At 48.0% G+C, this 22796-nt stretch overlaps 1 long non-coding RNA gene across 1 annotated transcript; it reads left to right on the top strand.

The window, feature by feature from the left end:
• The first annotated feature begins 491 nt into the window (after window positions 1–491).
• On the top strand, window positions 492–2255 carry LOC132474747 (uncharacterized). The gene is made up of 2 exons (XR_009529717.1): window positions 492–567; window positions 1880–2255. It is a non-coding gene; the product is annotated as an uncharacterized LOC132474747 (long non-coding RNA).
• The last annotated feature ends 20541 nt before the right edge of the window (window positions 2256–22796 follow it).

The following is a 22796-nucleotide window of genomic DNA, read 5'->3' as shown; positions in this document are numbered from 1 at the left end:
CAGACACACACGCACGTACACCCACAGCAGACAAAGAGCAGGATCAATGCTATTCTCTAATTCACAATATTGTCCGTCTGTTGCTATAAGCAAACGCACATCTAATTAAACCTTACTTACTGCTTGAGCAGTCAAGTCACACAATCATTTGGATAATTCATTTGGAAGATTTCAGCCGTATGATTAATTTGGTCATCATCTATTTTTGCTTCCCACAATGCTTGTATCCGGGCTCATCAATTAGATCCTCAGTGGAAGGTCTCAGTGGCTCCTCATCTGCCTTCTGTTGCACTTACAAATAGTACATTGTGTAGCCTCTTATGCTAGCTATCTTTGTTGTGTATGGAGAATGGGTTAACCTAGCAATTGTTTGGGCTTGGCACTTGGTTCTATGAACATCCTTACTGTACCGACAGCAATATATCGTTTTTTCCCTTCTTCTGACAAATGATATATGATATGATCTTTATTCGTCAGCAGTGCTGAAATTTGCCGTTGCATGTAAAAACAGAAAACATGAATTACACACATTGACATGACACATTGAAACACAACATATTTACATATGTGGCGAGGTGGTAGGCGAAAGGAAAATAAACTAAAAGATCTAACTAAGAAATAAGAAAAAGGAACCGACAACGCCACCCTGGGAATTTCACCTTAGGGAATTGATGTAAAGTGCAAAGCACACAGGTAAGTCCACTCGTTTAAAAGGCATGAGACGTGGTTTAAATGTCATAGAAAAATACAATTTATTAAATAACTTTTCCTTTTCAATGCAAAATCTTCACCATGCAACCAAAAGAAAACAAACAATACACACAAAATTGTTTAGATAAACGCAGAACTAAATAAGTAATCAAATCAAAAGAAAACAAACAATACACACGAGATAGTTTAGATAAACTCAGAAATAAAGAAGTAATCAAACCAAAAGAAAACAAACAATGCACACGAGATAGTTTAGATAATCTCAGAAATAAAGAAGTAATCAAACCAAAAGAAAACAAATCATTCAAATAACTAGAACACACATTGTTACGACCCGGCTCGAGGGGAGTAACATATAGTCGACAAACAAGGATTAGGTATAAGAAAACCGGGTTTATTGGCACTAAAGGTTACACAGACTGGTGAATGGGAACCGTGCTGCTGGCCCTGGCTAGAGCGAGAGCCAATAAAGCCTCCCAGGCTTTATAGGCAACAGCAGGTGCCAGGTAATCAGGAGGAGGAGGGGCTGAAGGAGGAGCTCCAGGAGAACTGCAAAAGAATGGAGCAGACTTGCACATAACACACATCAACACTCATGCACACACGGATGGGGGGGAAACCCTGGCCAAAAGACACACTGGATGAGCACCCTTAGTAGAACTACTCGGGGGGGGTGCGCCGCAGCGACAGGCGGCAGTAGGCACGAGGTGCCAGCCGGAGCAAAGCACGTGAATTAAACAACGCGGCGTGCAGCAGCAGTGAAGCGGAGTAGCGTGGAAAAACAATATCAGTCAGCAAAGCAGCAGCGACCCCAATGAGCTGATTGCAGTTGGTCCTGTTTACGACCAAACACGGGCACACACACACACACACTCCCGTTCACACAGGAGGAGGGAGGGAGAGAGGACTCCGGCCGTCATCAGCGTTTACAAGAACTACACCACAGCTCGCACGAAAACCCTGAAGCAGCAACAAATAGTCGCCCTATCGGACCAGACCACCTTTTGGCCCGGAAGTGACGCGCAAGTGACAGGAGCGCAAAAAGAAAGAGGCAGGTGGTGGATGGCTGCTTTTATACCGCCCACATCATGACGGCCACTAGTGGTACTTAACCGTGACTAACATGGATAGCACCTCTATCCTGCTACACATACATGGGTACATATAGTCGAGAGCACATTGTCCACCACTTCGCCTATCTCCGGTTTAGCATCAAAGTCGATTGATGGACAAAATACTTTTTTAGTCTAACCTTCTTGAAAGGTGGTACCTCGTATCTCCTTCCTGAGGACAATAACCTGTATTCACTATACAAAACATGACTAGTGTTTGAGGTGATGTTTTTTGCCAACCTGAGCATGCTGTTGTCATACGTGGAAGTATACAGCTCCTGAAGTGGTTGTCCAACAATCTTTGAACAAATGTTTAGTTGTTGTAACATTTGTGACTTTAGGGCTACAGACAGACATCCATACCAGGTGGTACTGCAGTACTGAAGAACACTCATAATAACAGAAGTGAAAAACAAAAGAGGAATCCTTCTACTGGCACCAAAAGATCTTAAACGGCAAAGGAAATAGATTCTTTGCTTTGTTTTCTTACACACTGATTCAATCTGATCTTTCCAGGACAGAAGATGGTCTATTACTACTCCTAGGTACGTGTATGAACATACCTGATCGATGTGTTCACTATGAATAGTAATAGGAGATTTGCATATCTCCAGTGGTGCACCAAAAACAATCTCTTCTGTCTTTCATGTTAAGTAAATGTACTTATTGTAAGTCGCCTTGGATAAAAGCGTCTGCTAAACGCGCTAAACGTAAATGTGAATGGAACTACGAGAGCCCATATCGAGAAGTCAGTCAGAAGCTCCTGAGGTCTAAAGGCCCATTCACACCCTACGGTAAATACGGATACGGACCGTTTCGTCCGGTCCCGGAGGTGTTTCGTCCGTCAATGGTTCCATCACATCTGAGCTTACGAATCCGGAGTGCTCCGGGAGAAACGGAGCAATACCACTGGAAATCGAGGCTGCAGTATAGAGTCAGAAGTCAGAGCATTCGCGAATACTGAGTAGTATAATATCTGATATGTATATATATTGTATTTAACGTTTTATGCTTATATTATACTATATACCTGACCTTTTTATTTTATTGTTCCCCTGCTTTGGCAATGAGTTGTAACTGGTCATTTAACAACATTTTGAGGAGATAATCTGCGGGTTGGTGAGGGGTGTCACATGCCACCGCCGCCTAGGCCTACACTTTTTGCACATTTGTTTGCCGATTTCGGATGACACAAAGCAAAATCATCTCTACAGATGCCATGTTTCATTGTCGATGCCGTTTATTTGTGAAACGACAGTCACTGCCCTCTAGAGGATGTATTGCATAACATCCATAACAACGCTGAAACCGGACGGAGGTATGAAGGGTAGTCCCGTAGACAACGTTTGGTACGGACGGACGAATTTCGTCCGGATCCAGCGGTAAGAATCGGCCTTAAGTCTTCCCCTGACCCGCTCTCCAGGTAGACGACCACAGAGCCGTCCTGGATTCCCCGCAGGCCCCCAGGAGCAGTGCATACTTCCGTAATCAACCAGTGCTCAGTGGCCAAGCCTGGTATTGCACTTGTTTTAACGGGCAGTGGATTCCTCGATTCATGGGGCCCAGAAGTAGATATCCCCGTCCAATACAAGCGGGGAACAGGGATGTGTCTCCGCAAAAAATTCTGGATATCAATCAAAGGCTCATAATTATCTTCATACCATGTCCTAATGAAATGAAAGTTTTCCCTTTACAAACACCACTTCAGCCCTTTTATTTTAAAGTAGGGGTGGGCAGCTGAAAGGAGTCGAAGTGAAACAAATGTTGGTTCGGCATCTGAGAGGGTTCAGTGCACGGCTCCGTTAACTTCTCGTGTCCAAGGTTTTTCCTTTTACTTAACATGAATGACGTTGATGGTTGTAAGGCACTGTAGTGACTTTTTATCACTTAAAGTCGCAGAGGGATTTGTAGACTGGTTCAGCTGTTGGACGTGTGCACTCAATAACTCTCACGTTCCTCTGCTTGTGATCTTTGCGATTCACCATTTATTGATCCATTTATTCAAAAGATCTAAAGACAAAGAACGGGTGCATTACGTTATCATTAGTGGTGGGCATAGATTATTTTGTACACCTCCATCCCACAAAAAATGGGGACTAGAAACTAACCTCTGTCTTATGTACATTTACTCTACTGTTGGAGGTCACGCCCCTTTTCCCGCCTTTTCGAGATAGCTAGAGATGCCAAAATGTATAAGCACATTTCCCGGGGTCCCGAGAACGACATATACGAGATTTGGAGTTCTAGTTTTCCCAAATGGACCGTTATTTGGACAAAGCCTCTCAGAAGTGTTGCCTGCAAGACCTTGTGTTTCAGAACGTGGTGGAAAGGCAGTTTTTGAGATTGGAAGGACCTGCAACCCTGAAACTTGAATACCTTATTCTAGGGCCTAACTGGGACCCCCACACCGGAACTTGGCCCGGTCGGACCCCGAGGGCAGGGAGGGAGTGGGTCTGAGGTTTCGGGTTAGGGTTAGGGCCGGCTTTCTCCCAGACACCCACAATTTGATAATCGTATGGGTCCTTTGAGACCCCCTTTGATATAAAAGAGACTCCAGGTCTATAGCTTACTTGTTAATGTCCTCGACTCAGTCACCTATTGCATCACATCTGCTGTGGCTTCTTGAAGCATCATGCTAAAGAATATGGCAAATAGGGTTGGTGCAAGCACGCACCCTTGCTTCACCACGTTGTTTATGGGGAAGGGCTATGAGATGCTGCCAGTGTGTTTGACCTGGCCTTTCTGTCCTACATGATGTTGTTGGAGGATGGTGAGGAACTTGGGGGGGCAGCCGAGTTTGAACATGATTTTCCAGAGGCCCTCCCTGCTGACCGTATCGAAGGCCTTTGTGAGGTCGATAAAGGCAGCATAAAGGCCCATGTTTTGCTCCCGGCATTTTTCCTGGATCTGCCTCAGGACGAAAACCATGTCTGTGGTTCCCCTCCCGGATCTGAAGCCACACTGGCTTTCGGGGAGAACTTCTTCGGCGACAGTAGATGAAATTCTATCGAGAAGGACCCTGGCTAGGATTTTACCAGGGATCGAGAGAAGGGAGATAACACGGTAGTTTGAGCAGTCAGACTTTTCCCCTTTCTTTTTGTATAGGGAGACAATCAGTGCATCTCTAAAGTCTTTGGGGATTGTGCCCTTCTCCCAACATACAGCGAACAGGTCTGTGAGCCTGTAAAGAAGGGCGTCGCCCCCCTGCTTGTAGACTTCCGCAAGAATCCCGTCACTTCCAGGTGATTTGTGCGATCGTAATTTGAATATGGCAGATGCGACTTCTTTCAGGGTAGGTGGTATATCCAGTTCAGACCTTGATTCATGCTGGGGTATCCTGGCTATCGATGTCTCTTGGACGATCCGTCTGTCTTCAAAGAGGCAATTGAAATGTTCAGCCCAACGTTTCATGATGGCTTCTTTGTCTGTCAGGAGGGTTGAACCATCTGATGTCTTGAGAGGTGGTTGAGCCTGGTGGCTGGGACCAAATGCTGATTTCAGAGCTTCATAAAAGGATCTTGTGTCACCCATATCTGCGTAAAGTTGTGTTCTCTCTGCGAGAGCAGTCCACCAGTTGTTTTGGATCACACGCAGCTTTACTTGCAACTGCTTACATGCTGCTCTATATGCTGATTTTGCCGCCGAGCTGGTAGGGGCAGGCAAGCACTTTGCCATGGCAGATATGTTTTGCTTGAAGAAGGGATTTGATTTCAGAGTCACTTCCATCAAACCAGTCTTTATTTCTTCTTCTAGAGAACCCAACTACTTCTGCAGTGGTTTCCTGGAGAGTGGTTTTCCGATGGTTCCACAGTTCTTCAGGACCGTCAGTGCTTGGGTCCTGCACTACATCAAGTTTCCTTTTGAGCTTAGCTTGGAATTCCTCCTTGAGCAGGTGGAGCCTCTCAACTTGGAGTTTTTTTCGGGGGTTGACCTTTCTTTCTCGGGGTTACTTTTATCCTGAAGTTGACTTTTGCCCTGACCAGTCTGTGGTCAGTGTAACAGTCAGCGCTGGGCATAACCCCGGGTGTGCAGCACGTCAGCTGTGTCCTGCTGGCGCACAAGGATGTAGTTTGTCCCTAGGTCAGCCTGTAAGGTGGGAGCATACACGCTGATTATGGTGGCAAATTGCCTGTCTTGGATGGGTAGACGGAGGGACATCAGGCGGTCTGAGTGGCCGATTGGAAGGCTTTGGAGTTTCCCAGCGATGGTGTTCTTGATCATGAAGCCGACACCCGAGAGCCGCTTCTCGTCTTCGGCTTTTCCTGACCAGAAGAGAGTGTATCCTGCTCCGTGTTCTGTCAGGGACCCCTGTCCTGCAAAGCGAACTTCACTTAGGGCAGCAATGTCGATATTGAGTCTGTCAAGCTCCCTTGCCACAAGCGCGGAGCGTCTTTGTGGGCGGTTTTTATCTTCTGCATCGGTCATGGTCCGAACGTTCCAGCAAGCAAGTTGAACGAATGTCCTTTTCTTTGTATTTTTTTTTATTTTGTTTTCGACCGCAAGTTTAAGATGCCCGTTGACTGCGGTAAGCCAACTGGGTGAATTGAGGCAAGCTTTCTTTAGGTCACCTTTTCTAGACCTGTCTCCAAGTGGAGCAAGCAGTGCTATCCCTGAATAGGGCTGCTTGGTCGCTCAGAGTGCTGCCGGATGGCATTGTTGCCTCTGGTCAATAGCCAAACTACCAATATTCTGAGCTGCCTGCATGCAGGTTTGAGGCTGCGGCTGCCAGTGCCATCTTGCACCGACCGTTTCGCCCGATTCCCCAACGCTGCAGGACTTGTTTTCTTTCCTCTTCCTGCCTGCGCTACTATTTGTTTAAAGTGTGGATCAACTTGCGCACTTCGATCCCACTCTTTAGGCTCAGGGTTCTTCCACAGTAGCTCGGTGAACCGAGACGGCTGCGGCTGGCCGCAGAGCTGTAGGTTTTAATTTGGAGTGTCCTTCTCCTAGGTGAGTTGCCGACCAAGGCTGGGCCCCACCTGCCCGATTTTGCTATTTACCCATAGCTGGGGCAGTGGTTGACGGGCGCCAGGGCGTGTCCACTCTCTGATGGGCCTGCACGCTGCGTCTTTGGGGCCCACTGCTGCTCCCCGAACCCCTACAGTTTAGCCTGAGACTGCAGGGTCCCAGTTACCGTGTGTGGAGAGGCCGCTGGGAGGCACTGTAGGGGTCTTTGTGGTGGAGAGGCTGTGTACCGGCAGGAGGAGGCAGCAAGCAGAAGCAACATGCAGCATGCGCATGCACAAGCTACAAATACTACTACTACTACTACTAATAATAATAATAGATTCAATTTATATAGCGCTTTTCACGTACTCAAAGCGCTTTACATAGGGGCACAAAAATAGATAAACAAGAAAAAAAAAAAAAAAAAAAGTCGATGGGGCTAGAGATAGTGAGTGATCTAGGGGTAGGCAGAGGAGAAGAGATGAGTCTTGAGGCGGGACTGGAAGATGGTGAGGGACTCAGAGTCATGAATATGTTGGGGGAGGGAGTTCCACAGCCTGGGAGATGTCCTGGAGAAGGCTCTGTCACCTAGGCTGTGGAGTTTTGATGTGTGGGTGGAGAGGAGACCAGCTGAGGAGGATCTGAGGGCCCGGGGGGGTTGGTAGAGGGAGAGAAGATCAGAGAGATATGGGGGGGCCATATGGTGGAGAGCTTTGTAGGTGAGGACCAGGAGTTTGTAGTGGATCCGATGTGAGATGGGGAGCCAGTGGAGATTCTTGAGGACTGGGGTGATGTGGTGCCACGCTTTAGTATGAGTGAGAAGACTGCTGCATTCTGGACCAGTTGGAGTCTGTTGATGGAGGTGGTGGAGATGCCGGCGAGGAGTGAATTGCAATAATCAAGGCGGGAGGAGATGAAGGCATGGATGAGTCTTTCTGCAGCGTGAGGTGTGAGGGAGGATCTGATCTACTAGCATGCACTACTGCACTAGACGCATCACACACACACCACATGTCAAGACAAATGCAGCAACATGCTCGCCGAGGTAAGATGTTATAAGTTAAGATAAGAACTTTATTTAATTCCATGCATGGGAAATTAACTTGTACCAACAGCCCATGGAATCTAAGGTATGCAATAATAAAATAAAAAGTATAAAGTATCCAACAATCATACATCCATAAGATAATACGAAATAAAATAAATACAATAAATATAAATATAAATAAATCACACAGTGATTACAATGTCAAGCCATAAGGGCAGAAACTGCACACGCCCATGAGCTACACAATCAATGAGGCCAAGAGGTGCCTCACTACAGAATAAAAAATACTTTGACACAAATGTACAGTCGAAAATGCACATTGCATTTGTATTAAGTATTGCATTATTAATTAAGTTGAAGTGATTTTTTGGTAGAACAATGTTTCATAACCGATGTGTTAGAGTCTTATGAAAGATGGAATAAAAGACCTTCGGAAACGTTCCTTCTTACATCCTCGGTGTAATAATCTTTTACTAAAGGAACTGTTTTGCGCTGCCAGTCTCATGGAGAGGATGAGAGGAATTGGACCTGATAGATTCAAATTTGTCCAACATCCTCCTCTCCCCTACCACCTCAACAGGCTCCAGTGTACAGCCCAGGACAGAGCCAGCCCTTTCCACCAGCTTATTGAGTCTCTTCCTGTCCCTCTCAGTGAACCCACAACCCCAACAGACTACTGCATAAAAAATGACAGATGCAACAACAGTGTCATAAAAAGTCCTCAACAGCAGCATGCACACCCCAAAAGACCTAAATCTTCTCAGCAAGTGTAGACGACTTTGGCCCTTCTTGTACAACGCATCTGTGTTATGTGACCAGTCCAGTTCATTGTTGAGGTGAACACCCAGGTATTTGTAGACTGACACCACCTCAATGTCGCGGATGTCCTGGATGTTCACTGGTGCAATTGGTGGTGCCTTACGGCTGAAGTCGATCACCATCTCCTTTGTCTTACTGGTGTTCATCTGAAGATGTTTTTTTCCACAACATTCAACAAAGCTGGTGAGGACCCCCCTTTACTCCAGCTCATTTCTCTTTGTAAGACAGCCAACAATTGCTGTGTCATCGGAGAACTTCTGGAGATGACAACTGTCCGTAATGTATCTGAAGTCCGAAGTGCCCGTGCTGCAGAGTACCACATCCGACTCACAGCCACACAGCCTCATGTACTGTGGTCTGTTGGTGAGGTAGTCAATGATCCAGGCAGACAGTCGACCCCCGCTCCTTCCAACTTCACCCTCAGAAGTGCTGGCTGGATTGTATTGAAGGCGCTGGAAAAATAAAAAAACATGACTCTAACAGAGCCCCCAGTTTTCTCCAGATGAGAGAGCGAATGGTGGAGGAGGAGGATTATTGCATCCTCCACACCAACTCCTGGTCAGTACGCGAACTGGAGGGGATCCAGCTCACTGCCCACCAGGCAGCGAAGGTGGCTCAGCACAATCCTCTCCAAGGCCTTCATTAGATGTGATGTCAGAGCCACTGGCCTGAAGTGGTTGGGCTCCCTGGAGTGCACTGTCTTTGGGACAGGGACAACACAGGAAGTCTTCCACAGGATTGGGACTCTCCCCAGGCCTAGGCTGATGTTAAAAATGTACTGAAAGACCCCACAGAGTTCATCAGCACAGTCCCTAAGCAGTCTGGGGCTAATCCCGTCAGGACCCGTAGCCTTCCTCACCTTCATCCTCCTAAACACATCTCTCACCTGATCTGTAGTTATGGGTAGGCCGGGGGGAGAGGTGAGACCCCCGCAGGCTGGGGAGACACGCCCTGAGTGAGTGGGGGAGAGGTTATGTGAAGTGAAGAGCACTACTGGAGGTGGAGATGGATAAGTGGGGGGAGGGAAGTGGGGGGTAACCCCAGAGTGGAACAGGCTGGGGGTGTAGACTGGTAGTGCCGATTGGACTTGGCTCTGGTGGACGGGGTCTTGAGCGGTAGCGGAGGCCTCCGTATCAAATCGGTTAAAAAATAGATTTTACTTATTAGCCCACTCCCTGTCCCCATCTTCAGGTCCACTACCTCCTACTTTGCCATGGCCTGAAGTATTTTTCCAACGCCACCAGACCACCCTGACATTGTTACTCTGAAGGCGCTCCTCCAATTTCCTCCTGTAGGTGTCCTTTCCCCTTCTTATTTCCCTCTTCACATCCTTTTGCACTCTCCTAAACTCCTCTTTATCCCCAGATGCAAAAGCCCTTTTTTTTTTCTGATTCAGCAAGTTTTTCAGGTCAGGTGTCACCCAGGGTTTATTATCCGGAAAACATCGTACCCTCTTTACAGGTACAGTGTTATTCACAAAGAAATTAATGTAATCTGTGACACAAGTAGTCATACTATGTACAGCTTCCCCGTGAGGACTGTACATTACTTTCCAATCCGTACTGTCAAAACAGTCCTTGAGAGCCATGCTTGCCTCATCAGACCATTTCCTTATATACTTCTTAGTTGGTGGTTGTCTATTTACTAGGGGTATGTAACCAGGGGTCAAGTGGACCAGATTATGATCAGAACGGTCCAATGGGGGTAGGGGTATTGATTTCTATGCATCTTTGATATTAGCATAAAACAAATCCAAAGTTGTATCGTCTCTGGTGTTACAGTTGACATATTGGGTAAATGTGGGGAGAGTGGAAGACAAGGGGGCGTGGTTAAAATCCCCATAAATGAGAGAGCGCTTGGGAGTTGGATGTCTGCAACTGTGATACAATATTGAGTAGATGCTCGCAAGCAGAGGCAGCATCGGCCGACGGGGGGATGTACACGGTAATGGCAATGACTTGTGAAAATTCTCTAGGGAGATAAAAAGGACGGATGCTGACCGCAAGTATTTCTATGTCCGGGGTGCAACGATGCTCCTTAATACTGATGTGATGTGGGTTACACCATCTGTTATTTACATACATCGCCAGTCCACCCCCTTTCTCTTACCACTCTCCTTTGCCCCCCTGTCTGCTCTCATGAGTTTAAAACCATCCAGTGTCACATGCGAATCCAGGGTGAGATCATTCCGCCATGTTTCTGTGAGGAAAACAAGGCTACTCTCCCGGTATCTCCACTGCAGTCTGGTTATTGCCGATAGCTCTTCCATTTTATTGGGGAGAGATCTCACGTTCCCCATGATGACGGAAGGAATTGGTGGTTTGTAGCGTCTCTTTTTCTCCCGGCACTTGACTCCAGCTCTATAGCCCCTTTTCCGTCTCCTTAATTCCGTGGGGATAGCCGGTCAGTCCACGGGAAGTCCCTTTGCATAGCATAGTGGTACCAGCTGTTCGCTAGTGTAAACAATGGAGCCATGACTGAATGAGTCTCCCGACGTAACAGTACAAAGTTCCAAAAATAGTACGTAGCACCATCCTCAGGAACTGTGTACCGACAGGCGCATTCATCTGACAAAAAACTTTAAGGAACACTAGAACTAGCAAAAACAAAGAAAGGGCTGAGCTGTTGCAACAGGCTGCCACTCATGCGGCGCCATCGACCACGGTTGGTAGCAAATGACCGGTTATGTTTTTAAACAAAACGGCTCCGCCATCGACACACACACACAGGTAAGAACACACACGCAGGCGCACACACCGCAACGACACACTCTCCCTTAAACATAACGGCTCCGCCTTCGACACACGCGCAGGTAAGAACACACATCCACGTGCACACAACGCAGCGACACTCGCCCAGGTAAGACGTTATGTTTTTAAGCATAATAGCTCTGCCATCAACACACGCGCCGATAAGAACAAACACGCACACATCGCAGCGACACTTGCCCAGGTAAGAAGTTGTGTTTTTTTAAACATAACGGCTCCGCTATCGACACACGCGCCCAGGTAAGAACACACAAGCAGACACGGCAGCTACACACACGCCCAGGTAAGACGTTATGTTTTTAAACATAACTGCTCCACCATCGACAAACTCTTCCAGGAAAGATGTTCTGTCTTCAGACTGTAGAAACAAGAGAGAGACAATTTCTCACCTCGATAAGCAATGGCAGGTCGTTCATTTTGTCATATAAACAGATAAGCTGTGTACCGCCTCGAAGACGGGGCGTCTCCAGTTGGCGGGGACTACAGGCCTTGGCTGACCTGTGGAAACGTCGCACAGGAGCGGCGGCCTGATCCACAGCCATGCGGGAGTAGTCCAAGTTCAGCTGGACCGCCCCCAGCACCCTGGAGAGACAATCTGCGACCACGTTGGACTTCCCAGCCACGTGCTGGATGTCTTTGGTGAACTCGGAGATGTAGGAGAGTTGGCGCTGCTGGCGGTTGGACCCAGGCTCTGTGGTCTTGGAAATGGCGTGTGTGAGCGGCTTGTGGTCCACGTAGGCCGTAAACTCCCGGCCTTCCAGCAAAAAATGGAAGTGTCTGACTGCGAGCCACAGCCCGAGGAGCTCCCTGTCGAAGGTGCTGTACTTTGAAGTGTCTGACCGCGAGCCACAGCCCGAGGAGCTTCCTGTCGAAAGTGCTGAAGAATGCGAGTGGCTGCCAGGCATCCCAAACCCACTGCTCGTACACCGCCCCCACGGCAAAGTCTGATGCGTCCGTGGTGAGAGCAGTGGGCGCAGAGGGTGAGGGGTGGGCCAACATGGCCGCGCGGGCCAGGGCCGCCTTGGTGTCCTGGAAGGCCTTGACACGTTCCGCCGTCCAGTCGACCGGTTGCTTCAGAGCCTTGCCCTTCTGGGCCTCGTACAGCGGTCGCAGGATGTGAGCTATGTGGCGGGGGAAGCGATAGTAGAAGGTCACCATCCAGATGAACCCCTTGAGCTTGCTGACTGTGCAGGGGCGTGGGAAGGCTGCAACAGCTTCCACCTTCGAGAGTAGGGGGGTCACACCCTCCGCGGAGACCTGATGCCCGAGAAAGTGAAGGGTGTCCCATCTGAACTCACACTTCGCCGGATTGACAATCAGCCCATGTTGGCTGAGCCGCGTGAAGAGGGTCCGCAGGTGCGACAGGTGCTCCTCATCCGTGGTGCTCGCAACGAGGATGTCATCCAAGTAGATGAAGAGGAAGGGCAGGTCTTGGAGCACCGAGTGTTGGAAGGTCTGCGCCACGTCCTTCAGGCCGAAGGGCACCCGCAGAAACTCTAAGAGACCGAAGGGGTTGACGACGGCTGTCTTAGGGACGTCCTCTGCCTGCACCGGCACCTGATTGTACCCCCGCACCAGGTCCACATTGGAGAAGAAGCGCTTGCCCGCCAGGTGCGCCGAAAAGTCCTGGATATGCGGGACCGGGTAGCGGTCAGGCTTGGACGCGTCGTTGAGACGGCGGTAGTCCCCAAATGGGCGCCACCCACCATCTGGCTTAGGGACGATGTGCAGGGGAGACGCCCAGGGGCTGTTCGAGCGTCGAACGATGCCCACCTGCTCCATGTGCGTGAACTCCGCCCTGGCGACGGACAGCTTCTCTGGGTTGAGGCGCCTGGCCCTGGCGTGGAGGGGAGGCCCATTGGTCTCGATGTGGTGCTCCACTCCGTGCTTCACCGTGGGCGCGGAGAAGGTGGGCTTATTAATGTCAGGAAATCTCCCTGACGGAATGATGCTCCACTGGGCACCTGTGTCACAAAGGAATCTGCGTCCGGAGACGGCGTCTTGGATGAAGAGCAGCCTGTTGGTGACACCAGCGCACAGGGCTACTACTGAGCGCCGGCCCTGCCGTTTCCCGTCGGTCCAAAGGAGCAGGGCGAGCGGCACCGTCTGGCCTTGGCGCCAAAAGTGTTGTGGTTGAAACAATGACCCGCAGCATTACCCTGCTGGCCAGAGGGTCTGACGTCGTCCTTCGCTCTCCTGCAACGGTCCCGTGGCGGGGCAAAACGATGGTGGTGTTAGCCAGCGCCATCCTGACCTGAGCTGGCAGTGTGCGCATAAACAGCTCTGTGAAGAGGATCATGGGGTCTTCTGTACCAAGCAGGTTTAGCATCCTCTCCATACGTGCAGAGGGCCTCTCGTCTCCCAAGTCCGACATGTCAAATAAGCGGCGCACCCTCTCCGCGGTGGACAGCTCAAATGTCTCCAGGAGCAGGGCTTTGAGGCGCTCATATTTGTTTATCGCCGGGGGGGGGCGGACAGAAACCCCACCACACGCGCTGCGGTGGAGCTGCCCAACATAGCCACAACCTGGTTGTACCGGTCGTCGTCGTCGGTAACGCTGCTTTTGTTGACCGACGTCATTGCGTTACAGGGAGTATTGCTGTCCTCTAGTGTCTCTAGCGTAGAACTACAATTTTCCGAAGTTGAACTACAAGTGCTCTTCGATCCATGCATTATCATATTGATTTCAATCAGGTTGTCGCCATCAGTACGAATCACTTAGGTCGGACTTGGCCATCGGGAATATTTTAGGCCACTTGAATCCCATGTGAAAAAAAGAGGCTCAATTCATGTTGATTTTGAAATCAACTGCCCCCGGTAGTGTGACAAGTTGTATACAACAATTTATTCATACATACAATTTATTTTGAGGTAAACATAATTTGAAAAGCAAATTTCAGTTTGATATTATATCAGTTACTATAGTATAATTTTTTAGAACATGTAATTTCATTCATGGTAGTTGTGAATGTATATGAAAACTATGCAACTAATGAGTAATACCAAGAAGAGGAATGCAGATAGATATCCTTATCTGTGTGGTTTAATGATTCGTCGATCAGTTGGTAATGCCTCGGGGCTCCAGCAGGGGGATCGCACTCCTCTTCCTCATTTAATACAGACGAGTGAAGGAAAGAGCTGCGTGTTTGTTTTCCCCTTTTTAAGGTAATTACCGTTTGCAAAGCACTGTATACTTATGAACACATGGTGATAGCATTTTTTCCTTATGTTATGCTGGTTTTAAAAGTGTCCCTGTGAACCTGAGGGCTGTGTTGTCTGGAGCCTTGTGCTCCTGGTAGGGTCTCTCATGGCAGAGTGGTCTCAGGTGAGGGGCCAGACTAAGAATGGTTCAAAAACTCCAATAAATATCGAAAAAAGAGGAGATGTGACCCGGCCCGGAGGAAGCCCGGGGCCCCCGTCTGGAGCCAGGCCTAGACGGAGCGCTCGATGGCGAGCGCCTGGTGGTCGGGTTTGCCACGGAGCCCGGTCGGGCACAGCCCAAACACACTACGTGGCAACCCCCCTCTCTTCATCCCATGGGCCCACCACCTGTGGGAAGACCCGTTGGGGTCGGGTGCGCAGCCACATGGGTGGCAGCGAAGGTCAGGGGTCTCGACGGACCAGACCCGGGCGGCAGAAGCTGGCTCTGGGGACATGGAACGTCACCTCGCTATGGGGAAAGGAACAGGAGCTTGTGAGGGAGGTGGAGCGCTATCAGTTAGATCTGGTGGGGCTTACCTCCACGCACAGTCTCGGCTCCGGTACCGTACTCCTGGATAAGGGTTGGACTCTATTCTTCTCCGGAGTTGCCGAGGGCGTGAGGCGCCGGGCGGGTGTGGGGATACTCATAAATCCCCGGCTGAGCGCCGCGGTGTTGGAGTTTACCCCGGTAGACGAGAGGGTCGCCTCCCTGCGCCTAAGGGTTGTAGGGGGAAAAACTCTGACTGTTGTTTGTGCGTATATACCAAACAGCAGTTCAGAGTACTCGGCCTTCTTGGAGACCCTGTATGGAGTCCTGTATGGGGCTCCAGTAGGGGACTCCGTAGTTCTGCTCGGAGACTTCAACGCCCACGTGGGCAACGATGGAGACACCTGGAGAGGCGTGGTGGGGAGGAACGGCCTCCCTGATCTAAACCCGAGCGGTCGTTTGTTATTGGACTTCTGTGCTAGTCATGGATTATCCATAACGAACACCATGTTCGAACATAATGGTGCTCATTAGCAGAGTTGTGGACTCGAGTCACATGACTTGGACTCGAGTCAGACTCGAGTCATGAATTTGATGACTTTAGACTCGACTTGACTAAATCTAAAAAGACTTGCAACTCGACTTGGACTTTAACATCAGTGACTTGTGACTTCACTTGGACTTGACCCTTTTGACTTGAAAAGACTTGCTACTTTCCTCGAACCTAAAGATTAAAATGTATGTTTACACGACACTGACCGCTCTATCTCCCTTTGCACGTGACCTGTGTGCGGCACGACATCCAATCAAATTAGATCCACGTTGTTTCTATATGATACATACATGACACACACCCGCGCGCCAGTAGGCAAAATGATACCAAAGGTAGTTTATTTTGGGTACAAAAATTATGAAGTGATAAACAAAAAAAGAATTGCTGTATGTAAAACCTGCGGGAGCAAGATAACGGACGGAGACGCGACAACGTCGAACTTCGTCCGACATTTGAAGTTACACAAAGAACGGTAAGTTTTGAATCAAAGCCAACACTAGCTTGTTGGCTAACTTAATTGCTAGGTAGCTACATATCAATGAGACTGTAAACTCACTGTTAACGTCACCTTGACTTTACAAACATGGTAAACCGTATCTCCTGTGGGTTCATGGTAAACTGTATCTCCTGTGGGTTCATGTATGTATGTATGTATAAGTTCACTCGTTTGCACGCCCCCATTTCTGGGTTGTCATGGATGAAATTATAGCTGCTAGTGCTAGAGTGTTTGACATAAAAATGTGGATCACCAGCACTCGGTGAGTTGCACATCTTTGAAAACGAACGTTTAGGGTTGATTTAACTCGGACCGCTTTATGAATGTCTGCACCAGAAGCACAGGGGTGATTCTAAATTAACCAAAAGCTTGATACTGGATAGTTTAGGATTTTTTTTTAAGCGAGATTGTATGTGCACACCAGATTCCATTGATAGAAATGGCAATTTTTGCCAATGGAATCTGGTGTATTGGAGAGAGTGAATTAACAAGCATACATCAGTTTCCTGTTGGAAAAGGCTGTTTGATGGCAAGGTACAGCAGTCAAAATATTATTAATAAGTAAGGGGACACTGCAAATGAAATGTATTTTATCAATGAAATGTTAAAACACACACTCTAAAAGTATACAATACAATTAATATTAACCCCAAAAAATAATATTAACACAATGTTAGCATTTTCTGACATCTGTTTGATATGCTTACCTGTTTCAGATTTGAAGAATACCAGAAGAATAAAAGCATCATAGATGAACCACAACAGCCTTCAATCTCACAATTCATGGACAGTCGTCCAGGTCATTACAGCATGAGTCATCCACAGCAGAAAGCTATTACTAATGCAATACTGTCCGACTTGATTATTGATTGCAACCTTCCCCTGTCTATTGTGGAAAACAAGAGTTTTCGGCACTTTCTGACAGTAGTTGACAGTAAGTACAGCCCAGTGTGTCGCAGAACATTGACATCAAAAACAGAGCCTCGCTGGGGAGAGACGTTCAAGATTGAAAACTCAATTGAGCAACACTGATCATGTTTCAGTCACTGTGGACATTTGGTCTGACCGAAAGATGAGGGGATTCCTTGGTATCACTGTCCACTGGATAGAGAGAGAGACAGAGAGGATACAGCTAAAGACAAATCTCTTGGCCTGCAATCGCTTTAAAGGCTCCCACACAGCTGAACGAATCTGTGACCAATTTGAGGCAATATGCGATGAATACAGCATCAAAGATAAATTGGACTACATTATAAGCAGTGGTGTAGTCTATTTTGAACTGTTTACAACCATGGCTAACCAGTGCATGAGAAGGAGATGACAGGAGACTAATGTTTCACGCTTTCAATTGCTCTAATTTGAGCTCTTACTGTTGTTATCTAACATACCATACAGTAATTGAATTGTGTAAAAGTGTAAAATTACTGCACCTTGAAAATGACCATGAATTAGCTATACTCATTTGCATAGTGATTAACATTATGAATTTCAATTGTGTATACCAACTGTATGTTGGCTGATATTTAGGTAACTTTTTTTCCCTCCACTCTAACCGAGGATGCCTGTTTTTAAATTCCCTAGCCTGACACCCTGTCTGAAAGGCTGGCCAGGGGGTTCTCATCTAAAAGTAACAAGGAGATATAAAGTGGGATTAAAACATTGTCTTCTGTTGACTACTTATTATGTGGTTTACACATTAATATGGGAGTACTGGACACACACGCACGCACACACACATACGCACACACACGCGAGAAGGAGGGGCCGCTTCGCGCTTCGTAATAACAGAGACGGGGCAGAACGCGAGCCGAGCGTGCAGGGGGAATTTTATGAATGGTGAATGTAGGAGATAACTTCCCCTGCTTAAAGTATTTTATTGCAGTTATACCCAACCGGTATTTGCGAAAAATAAACACAGAAGTGAAAGATCTGTCACAAGACGATTGACACGTATCCGTGCACATTTTTAAGTGGGCACACGCAAATCCTGGTGCGTTCCTAGTGGGTATACGGCGTATACCTGCGTATCACGTAGACTACACCACTGATTATAAGTGACAATGCTGCTAACATGCGAAAGGCATTCACTGTGTGCTTCCCCAGTGAACAAGAGGATGATGACGGAGATCTTCTTGATGACCCTGACCTCTGGTGTGACTTAACCCTGGAAGAACAGCAAACGGTAGATGCTGCTATGGCAAAGAAACAGCGCCTGCAGTGTTTTGCACATACACTTCAGCTGGTGGTGGGAGACGGTTTGAAAGAAACAAAAGTGGCATGTCCTTCTCTTTCCAAGTTATCAAAACTTAGCTCACTGCTGCACACAAGCACAACATTCAAAGATGTGTTTGAAAGTGAATTTGGGGAACAGAAAGGCATCCCTGCTGCAGTCAACACAAGATGGAACTCAACACTGAGGCAAGTAAAGGCAGTTCTCCATTGTGATCATCTAAGGCTCTGTGCCGTTCTAGAAAAGGCTGGGCATAAGGAGTTGTCATTCACGCCACGAGAGTGGAATCTGTTGAAGGAGTTGGTGGAGATTTTGAAACCGTTTGGAGAAGCAACTGATCTGACACAGGGAGAGAAGGTTGTCACAATCAGTGCAGTTGTTCCATCCGTCTTGTCCCTCAATCACCACCTTGAGAAGCTGAAGACTCAAGTTCGTTTCCTGAGCGGCCTGGTCAGAATTCTCCAGGCATCCCTGAACAAAAGATTTCTTGGGATATTCATTAACGTGAAAATGGCCAGGACTCAAGATGGGATCACTGCCCCCTTTTCAGACCCAGTCTACCTCAAAGCAGCCGCCTTGGATCCAGCCTTTTCTCTGCTGTGGGTGGAGCCTCATGTGCTGGTCAATCGTGACATCAAGGCAGAGGTGGCACAACGAGTTAAAGGTAATAAATACTATTGACTTCAATGCAACTTTTTTCCTCATAGTCTGATCAGCAATTATTGACAGCATCAATAATTGCATTTTTCAGTCCAACGCTGTATCATCAACACCAATGGTAATAAGGGCTATTTTGTTTCTGCTGTTGCTAAATGTTTTTCCAGAATTGATCCTACAAGATGCTGCAGAGACTGAGCAACCTGTGCTTCTGGTTGATGAAGGAGAGCAAGAGGACCTTGGAGAAGGAGAAGGGCTGTTTGCAGCATATCATAAGAGACAGAAGAAGGATGTTGGGACCTCTCCAGCACTACAGCTAAGTCACTACCTAGACGTAGCCGATGGACAGAACGCCCTTTTGTTCTGGGCACTGAACATGAAGACTCTTCCTTCACTCTTCCGAGTGGCCATCAGAGTGTTGGCAGTGCCTGCCTCTAGTGCTCCAGTGGAGCGAGTTTTCAGCCAATGTGGCATCATACTTCGTCCCCATCGTGCACAAATGTCTGACAGACTTTTGGCCAATTTGATCTTTTGCAAATGCAATGCAGCATAGGGCCCTGACATAGAAAAGCACAACTCTGTTCATTGTCATGTTCATGACACTTCCAATCCAGTCCCCTTCCAATCTCTCTCTCACACACAGACACACACACAATCTTTCTCACACTCTCTCTCTCACACACACACACACACACACACACACACACACACACACACACACACACACACACACACACACACACACACACACACACACACACACACACACACTCTATCTCTCTCTCTCTTTCTCTCTCTCACACTCTCTCACACACACACACACACACACACACACACACACACACACACCAGTCTCTCTATGGATGCATGCCAATTGTTTGTCAAGGGAGCAACCTGAACTGATAGAGGCATGAATGTATTACATGTAGATTATTTATTTTATTTTATTTTATTTTAATTTTGAGAGTGAGGATATCTTTTATAAAGTGGTGACATGGTTGAAGATGTTAAGGTTACGCTCTGTGTTTGAGCATGTTTAAATCGTTTTCTGTATGTGTGCAGGGGTTGTGATGTCATGGCGGTTGTTGTCATAACTGTTCTTCCAAAAAAAGGCTTAATAAATACAAATCTTAAATATTATTTCTCTGTTGTTGAAAGGACTCGAAAGGACTCGAAACTCAAACGGTAGGACTGGAGAAGGAGATGGAGAAGGACTTTCGGTCGGCACCAAAGTGTTTCTGGAAGACTATCCGGCACCTCAGGAGGGGGAAACGGGGAACCATCCAAGCTGTGTACAGTAAGGATGGGACTCTGTTGACCTCAACTGAGGAGGTCGTCGGACGTTGGAAGGAACACTTTGAGGAACTCCTGAATCCGAATAACACGCCCTCTATGTTGGAGGCAGAGCTCGAGGTTGATGGTGTTTCGTCGTCAATTTCCCTGGTGGAGGTCACTGAGGGAGTCAAACATCTCCGCAGTGGCAAAGCCCCAGGGATTGATGAGATCCAGCCAGAAATGCTAAAGGCTCTGGGTGTTGAGGGGCTGTCATGGTTGACACGCCTATTCAACATCGCGTGGGAGTCGGGTACAGTGCCAAAGGAGTGGCAAACCGGGGTGGTGGTTCCCCTGTTCAAAAAGGGAGACCAGAGAGTGTGTGCCAATTACCGATGTTACGCACCTGGCCTAGGGGCGCCAGGCTACACAACAAAAAGATGGGAGACAACAGTTTCCCAATAAAAATAAGTATTTTAATCAAAACAAACCAATCCAAGTGCTCAACTTATAATAAAAGTATGGGATGTGGAAGTCAGTAAGTCCGTAGTGTGGAGTGTGTATGCATGAGTGGATTATAGGTGTGTGTGTGTTGTTTCAACATAAGTGTTGAAAGGTGTGCATGGCTAGGGAGCTGAAAAGAACAGAGAGGGAAGGACTGGGGAAGCAGACTCTTATAGGGCGTTGGCACCCGGGCCCAGGTGCACGCCAATCACTCCTAATGACCCATTAAGTAGGTCTCTGCTCCCCAGTCCTAGAAACAAATGGAAGACACAACATACAGGGAACAATCACACCGATGTATCACACTTCTCAGCCTCCCTGGTAAAGTCTACTCCAAGTTGCTGGAAAGGAGGGTTCGGCCGATCGTCGAACCTCAGATTGAAGAGGAACAATGCGGTTTTTGACCTGGACATGGAACTTCGGACCAGCTCTTCACTCTCGCAAGGATCCTGGAGGGGGCCTGGGAGTATGCCCATCCGGTCTACATGTGTTTTGTGGATCTGGAGAAGGCGCATGACCGGGTCCCCCGGGAGAAACTGTGGGAGGTGCTGCGGGAGTTATGGGGTAAGGGGGTCTCTCCTCAGGGCCATCCAATCTCTGTACTCCCAAAGCGAGAGCTGTGTTTGCGTCCTCGGCAGCCAGTCAGTTTCGTTCTCAGTGGGTGCTGGTCTCCGCCAGGGCTGCGCCTTGTCACCAATCCTGTTTGTGATATACATGGAATATACATGGACAGGATATCGAGGCGTAGTCGTGGTGAGGAGGGGTTGCAGTTCGGTGGTCTGAAGATTCTCGTCACTGCTTTTTGCAGATGATGTGGTCCTCATTGGATCATCGGCCTGTGACCTTCAGCACTCAATGGATCGGCTGGCGGCCGAGTGTGAAGCGGCTGGGATGAGGATCAGCACCGCTAAATCTGAGGCCATGACTCTTAGCAGGAAACCGGTGGATTGCTTACTCCGGGTAGGAAATGAGTCCTTAGCCCAAGTGAAGGAGTTCAAGTACCTTGGGGTCTTGTTCGCGAGTGAGGGTACTATGGAGCGTGAGATTGGCCGGAGAATCGGAGCAGCGGGGGCGGTATTGCGTTCGCTTTACCGCACCGTTGTTACGAAAAGAGAGCTGAGCCGCAAGGCAAAGCTCTCGACCTACCGGTCGATCTTCGTTCCTATCCTCACCTATGGTCATGAGGGTTGGTTGATGACCGAAAGGACGAGATCGCGGGTACAAGCGGCCGAGATGAGTTTTCTCAGAAGGGTGGCTGGCGTCTCTCTTAGGGATAGGGTGAGAAGCTCAGCCATCCGTGAGGAACTCGGATTAGAGCCGCTGCTCCTTTACTTAGAAAGGAGTCAGCTGATGTGGTTCGGGCATCTGGCAAGGATGCCCACTGGGCGCCTCCCTTAGGAGGTGTTTCAGGCACGTCCAGTGGGGAGGAGACCTCGGGGAAGACCCAGGACTAGGTGGAGAGATTATATCTCAACACTGGCCTGGGAACGCCTCGGGATCCCCCCGTCAGAGCTGGTCAATGTGGCCCGGGAAAGGGAAGTCTGGGGCCCCCTGCTTGAGCTGCTCCCACCGCGACCCGACCCCGGATAAGCGGATGACGATGAGGAGATGATGATGAGGAAAATACGTTTTTGTTGGACATATTTGTTGTTTAGTTTCTTGCTACCTCAGACATGTAAGCTAGCAGCCGGATACCTTGTGGCCACCCCGTAGAGTCAGAATGTTGACATTGGTGTTTAGGCCTGTTACTGTTTAATTTATCTATTAATATATTTGTGTCTAATTCATGTCATGGCGACGGATATGATAAGTCAACAAGGTAAAAATGCATTTCATTATTCAAATGTTCCATGATAACTTGGTTTGTTAAAAGCATAATTCACATGTTGTGTTTATTTAGTTAAAATAATAATTTAGATAATTTATAGCATTCATATTCACACTCATATTTGTGGTCCTAAAACTGAGTGTGCGTATTTATACATTTGTCA

The sequence above is a fragment of the Gadus macrocephalus genome, chromosome 16 (assembly GCF_031168955.1).
Source record: "Gadus macrocephalus chromosome 16, ASM3116895v1".
Lineage (NCBI taxonomy): Eukaryota > Metazoa > Chordata > Actinopteri > Gadiformes > Gadidae > Gadus > Gadus macrocephalus.
This window is presented reverse-complemented; position numbering and strand designations above follow the sequence as displayed.